The following is a 6911-nucleotide window of genomic DNA, read 5'->3' as shown; positions in this document are numbered from 1 at the left end:
CATATAAGGCCAGGCAAGACACATGAGGACATGTACAAATTGTAATCACAGGATGATTAATTGCTTTTTGTCTACATTATGGCATGACTTACTTCATAAATTTAAGGTGAAATATTTACATGTGGTGAAAGGTGGGACTAATGATGATTGAGGAATTTAGATAACAAATTATTGGTATCACAGACGATTCTGTTACTCATGCAAAGCATTGGTAGAAAAGATAGAGAAAGACCATAAGACATAGGAGTGGAAGTAAGGCCATTTGGCCCATCAAGTCCAGTCTGCCATTCAATCATGGCTGATGGACATTTCAATGCCACTTACCCACACTCTCCCTGTAGCCCTTAATTCCTTGTGAGATCAAGCATTTATCAAACTCTGCCTTGAAGACATTTAACATCCCAGCCTCCACTGCATTCTGCAGCAATTAATTCCAAAGGCCCGCCAGTTTCTGGCTGAAGAAATTTCTCCTCATTTCTGTTCTAGATTGACCCCTCTAATTCTAAGGCTGTGCCCACGGGTCCTAGTATCCCCGCCTAACAGAAACAAATTTGCAGTTGTACACCCTTTGTAAGCCATGCATTATCTTGTAAGTTTCTCCCCTCAACCTTGTAAACTCTAATGAATACAATCCCAAGATCCTCAGCCGTTCATTGTACGTTAGACCTCCCATTCCAGGGATCATCCGTTTGTATCTCTGCTGGGCACACTCCAGTGCCAGTATGTCCTTCCTGTGGTGTGGGGCAAAATGATAGGGAGGTACCCTTCGTTATCCAGTACTTCCTGGGAGTGAAGAAACTATTCCATGTTCTTCGCAGTCTGCAACACATTATCAATGAGGATAAGCACCTCACCAAGTGTTTCCCTATGCCTCCACTTCTCACCTTTAAACAACCACCAAATCTTAAGCAGGTCATTATTCACAGCAAACTGCCCAGCCATCGGGACACATCGACCACAACACTGTTACATCCTGTAATGGCAACCACTGCAAGATGTGTCAAAGTGTTGACATGGATGCCACCATTACACGTGTGGACACCATCCACCATGTATGCGGCAGGTACTCATGAGACTCAGCCAACATTGTCTATCTCATATGCTGCAGGTAAGGATGCCCCAAGGCATGGTACATTGGCGAGACCAAGCAAACGCTACAACAACGAATGAATAGACACCATGAAACAATCGCCAGACAGGGATGTTCCCTCCCAGTCGGGGAACACTTCGGCGGTCAAGGACATTTGGCCTCGAATCTTCAGGTGATCATCCTCTAAGGTGGACTTCGGGATACGGAACGATGCAGAGTGGCTGATCAAAGGCTAATAGCTAAGTTCGGAACCCATGAGGATGGCCTCAAATGGGACTTGGGGTTCATGTCACACTACAGGTGACCCCACCACACGATACACTCTCTCATACACACATACTCTTACATACACACACACTCACGCAGACCCTCTCTCATATATACACACATACACCCCGCCCCCCACACACCTTCTGACAGGCTTATACTCCATCACACTCACACACACACTTTACCAAGCTTGCACACATGCAAACACACACTCTCTCACGTTCACTCACACTTATATGCACACACTCACATGCACACGTTCATTCACCTTCTCTCTCTCTCACACACACACACACGTGCATGCACACACACATATACGTCTATGGGGTGAATTTGTATTTGCAGAATTGTATTTGCAGATACATTCTATTTTGCGCAAAAAGCATGCAATCCATGTAGTATTTTATAAACCCTTACTTTGGAAATAGAACCAGTCTGACTCAAAATTGGGATACAGACAGACTCTAACCTCACACCTTTAATGCATTGTCTGAGATGTCACTTTTTTTTATAAAACCTTAAGTTAGCTCGAGAATGTGACATAAAAGAAGTTGTGGGATTGAATATTAATGAACCAAGCTGGAAATGTGTTGCTGGAAAAGCGCAGCAGGTCAGGCAGCATCCAGGGAACAGGAGAATCGACGTTTCGGGCATAAGCCCTTCTTCAAGAAATCAATGCCACTTACACACACTCTCCCTGTAGCCCTTAATTCCTTGTGAGATCAAGCATTTATCAATCTCTGCCTTGAAGACATTTAACATCCCAGCCTCCACTGCACTCTGCAGCAATTAATTCCAAAGGCCCGCCAGTTTCTGGCTGAAGAAATTTCTCCTGTTCCCTGGATGCTGCCTGACCTGCTGCGCTTTTCCAGCAACACATTTCCAGCTCTGATCTCCAGCATCTGCAGACCTCACTTTCTCCTTATTAATGAACCAAAACCTGCAACCCTTTCTAAAAGATGAAAGACTTAAAAGCAATATAGATTTGTTCAATATGTCATTTCAGTTGTATAATACTGTAATCTTTTGTATAAATTCTGTGTCTTATGATCCTGTCCCACAGCTACCTGATGAAGGAGCAGCACTCCGAAAGCTGGTGCTTCCAAATATATCTGTTGGACTATAACCTACTGTTGTGTCATTTTTAACTTTTTCCACCCCAATCCAACACCAGCTCTTTCATATCTTGGAAGAAAAGGACTGTCTAGATTGCTGTCTCCCTTCTTCTCCCTCCTCTTCCACCTTCTCCTTCACTCCTGCAATACAATTGCTTCTTAACTTCTTGCCTCTTAGCTGGTGACAAGAGTTATCTTCTCATAGCTTGTATAGACCTGCTCAACTGAGTACTTCAGGGTTCTGTCAGAGAGTAGTTGAGATGATTTCAGAATCATAACTCTGGATTAAACTCTGAGAGTGGGCTGCCCACAGCACTTGAAATCTTGCGGATTAGCCTGCCTCCAGTCGGCCAACTCCTTCAACTTCAGTTTTTTCAATGAGAAACCTTAATTGTGGAGGCATGATTTTTACTTCCCTCCCAAGGTTAACATCCTGGTCAGAAAGCTCAAGGCCATAAGAGATTGGTAGCTCTACAGTACTGGGATCCCACCAGGAGCAGACATCACTGTTGGTACTGAAGCTAGATGATGGAGGAGACACTTAGAATCACCGCATCAGCATTACTGCACAGGAGGAGGTCATTCAGCCTGTCATATCAGCACTGGCTCAGTAAGTGAGTATTGTGACAGTGCTGTTCTCCTTCTTTTCCTATGTAACCTCACACATTGTTTCGGTGCAAGTAATTATCAAATGCCCTCTTGAATTAAACCTGCCTTCTGTATACTTTGAGATAATGCAACCAGACCTTAGTCATTGATTGCATGAATCTTTTTTTCACAATTGCTCCTTTTGCAAATTACTTTAAATCAATGTCTTCTCATTCTTGATTCTTTTATGAATGAGATGCTTCTCCCTGTCTATCGAGATCTTTCATGCTTTTGAAACTTATATCAAATCTCCTCTTATCCTTCTCTTTCAAAACAACCCAATTTCACCAAGCTCTTCTCATAACTGAAATTTCTCAATCCTAGAATAATTCTTGTAAATTACATCTGCAACTACTCCACAGTGCTTTGACTCTTTGGCACCCAAAACTGCACGTAATACTCCAGCTGAGGTCTAACAAATGTTTTTGAAAGTTCATCGTAATGGGCACAGTGGTTAGCACTGCTGCCTCACAGCGCCAGAGACCCGGGTTCAATTCCCGCCTCAGGCGACTGACTGTGTGGAGTTTGCACGTTCTCCCCGTGTCTGCGTGGGTTTCCTCCGGGTGCTCCGGTTTCCTCCCACAGTCCAAAGATGTGCAGGTCAGGTGAATTGGCCATGCTAAATTGCCCATAGTGTTAGGTAAGGGGTAAATGTAGGCGTATGGGTGGGTTGCGCTTCGGCAGGTTGGTGTGGACTTGTTGGGCCGAAGGGCCTGTTTCCACACGGTAATGTAATCTAATCTAAAATAATGTCCTTAATCTTGAGCTCTATGACCCTCTTAATAAAGTTGAGGGCACTGTGTGCTCTATTAATTATTCTCCATCTGTCCTGTCAACTTGACTAACATAATTACCAATGTCTCTCTATTCCTGCACCCCCTTATGAATGCAACTGTTCACTTAATATTATCTGTCCATGTTCTTCTTAACAAAGTGCATCATTACGCTTCTCTGCAATGGACTTTGTCTGCCACCTATCACCCCAATCTTGTCAATATTCTGTTTGAGTTCAACACTGTCCTCCTCACAGGCTAGAATGTTTCTGAGTGTCAGATCATCTGCAAACTTTGAAATTGAAAGGTCTAAATCCTTAACGTACATCAGGAAAGAAAAATTACTAATTCCGATTCCAACAGTTTTAGCTGTTTCAATGTCCATGTCATGAAACTTCACAGAAACAATATCCTTAACTGGTCTTTTCCTAAAGTCTGTAACTAGTTCTTTTATCTTGTTTTATTTTTATGGTTAAGTGAATAATTATTACAACAATTTACAAACTTCTCTAGTGAATTCTTATAAGTCACTTTGTTATTCCTTTGGTTACCCACAAATCCCATATCGACCAGAGAACAATACAGCACAGAAACAGGACTTCAGCTCACCATGTCTCTGCTGACCATGATGCCATTCTAAATGAATCCCATCTGCCTGCACATGATCCATATCCCTCTAGTCCCTGCCTGTTCATGTGTCTGTCTAAATGCCACTTAAAACATTGCTGTCGTATCTACTTCAACATCTCCCCTGGCAGCACATTCCAGGCACCTACCATCCTCTCTGTAAAAAAAACTTGCCTCTTATATCTCCTTTAAAGTTTCCCCCTCGTGCCTTAATCCTATTCCCCCAAGTATTTGACATTTCTACCTTGGGAAAAAGATGCTGACTATCCACCTTAGCCATGCCTCTCATAACTTTATACACTTGTATCAGGTTACCACTCACCCACAAATGCTGTAGCAATAACAATCCAAGTTTGTCTAATCTCCTTATAGTTAATGAACTCTAATTCAGGCAACATCCTGGCAAAGCTCTTTTGCATCTTCTCCAAAGTCTCCACAGCCTTCCTAAATTGTAGCAACTAGAACTGTACACAATATTCCAAATATGGCCCAACTAAAGTTTTATAAAGCTGCAAATGACTTGGCAACTTTTATACTCAACTTCCAAACTGATGCATGCCAAGTGCCACTTTCAGGGGGCTATGGGTTTATCCCCCAAATCCCTCTGTATATCAAAGCTCCTAAGGGTCCTGTCATTTGCTGTATACTTTGCTCTTGTATTTGACCTCCCAAAATGCATCATCTTGCACTTGTCTGGATTAAACTATATCTGCCATTTCTCTGCCCAAATTTCCAACTGATCTATATCTTGCTGTTTCCTTTGACAATCTTTGACCACTATCCACAACTCCAGCAATTTTCGATTTGTCTGTAAGTTTTCTAATTGGAACACCTACATTTTCAACTAAATCATTTACATATAATACAAACAACAGAAGTCCAAGCACTGATTCTTGTGCAACACCACTTTTTACAGACCTGCAGTCAGGAAATACCCTCTTAAACTACCCTCTATGACCATGCCAATTTTGTAACCAATTTCCAACTCACCCATGTGATTTAATGTTCTGGGCTAACCTACCATGTGGGGCAGGACTTATACACTTAATGCTAATATCCTGGGACATGTTGCTGAACAAACAGACATGGCATGCAGGTTCATAGTCCCTTAAAAGCAGAGTCACAAGTACATAGAATAGTGAAGAAGGCATTGGTATGCTTGCCTTCATTGGTCAGTGCATTGAGTATAGGAGTTGGGAGGTCATGTTGTGGCTGTACAAGACATTGGGTAGGCTACTTTTGGAATACTGTGTTCAATTCTAGTCTCTTTGCTTTAGGAAGGATATTGCTAAACTTGAAAGCTTTAAAAGGATGTTGCCAGGATTGGAGAATTTGAGCCATCAAAAGAGGCTGTATAGGCTGGGGCTACTTTCCCTAATGTTATGACATAGAGGTTGAGCCCCTCTGATAATTAAAACAAAACACCCAGAAAAGCTCACCTCACTTCATAATCTGTTACAATGTGAGTGGGGGACAGAGAAATCCTAATTTCCACGATTTAAAGAAAAAAATAACAATTTATTTTCCTAGCTCTAACAGTGAATGCTAAACAAAAACTATTCATAAATCCAAGTCTCCTTTTCTTAACTACTTACTGTCTGACCCCAACTCTATAAAATATGCTGTTCCAATACCAAAATTATTAAGCATTACATTATCTTAATCTCAGGACCACACAGTCTCTGTCTTCTCCATTGCTTTCAATCTTCTTCCTGCTGGTCTCACAGGTTCTTCCTTCTTTTACTGTGAATATGTCTTACTTAAAAGGTACCTTTGATACAGGTTGCCTTCTAATTTCTTTGAGAGCAAGGTGTTAGGTGGACAGTTAGCTCTCTGGCTCTATGTGAGTTGTTTGGCTGATCGATGGCAATTCCTCTATGACCAATTTTCAAAATGCTCATTTTTTTATATCCCCCAACATCAAACTATCTCGTTGGTCTGATGTTGTAAAAACAATAAATTCAATTCAATTGGGTTTTGATATCATGGGCATAATTTAAACTAATTGGTTAAATTCAAATTGCTGTCAAAACAGCAACCAAAACTCAGGTATCCATTTAACAACCAATTGTTACATGTAGTTATTTTGGAACAGTTCATCTCCCAGTCTTTCCATTCAGGCAGCTGAGTCTGCACTTTAAGTTTACTTCAAACTTCAGAAAACACTTTCTATTTTAAAGTGAACATACACACTTTTGATGTTGCAACACCTCCTCCCTTAAGAAAAAATGAACCATCGTAATGAAAAGATGGCTTCAATTTTTTCCCTAATTCTTAATACCATTACTATGAAATACATATGTCATTAATCTAAGTTATACCTTTCACATTAATTCACTACCTTCTGGATCTGTGTGGCTTTAAGTAGATATAGCCTGAAGGGATGTT

This window comes from Chiloscyllium plagiosum, unplaced genomic scaffold (assembly GCF_037043375.1).
Source record: "Chiloscyllium plagiosum isolate Xiang-an unplaced genomic scaffold, Cpla_swu_hap1 HiC_scaffold_4, whole genome shotgun sequence".
NCBI classification, from domain to species: Eukaryota; Metazoa; Chordata; class Chondrichthyes; order Orectolobiformes; family Hemiscylliidae; genus Chiloscyllium; species Chiloscyllium plagiosum.
This window is presented reverse-complemented; position numbering follows the sequence as displayed.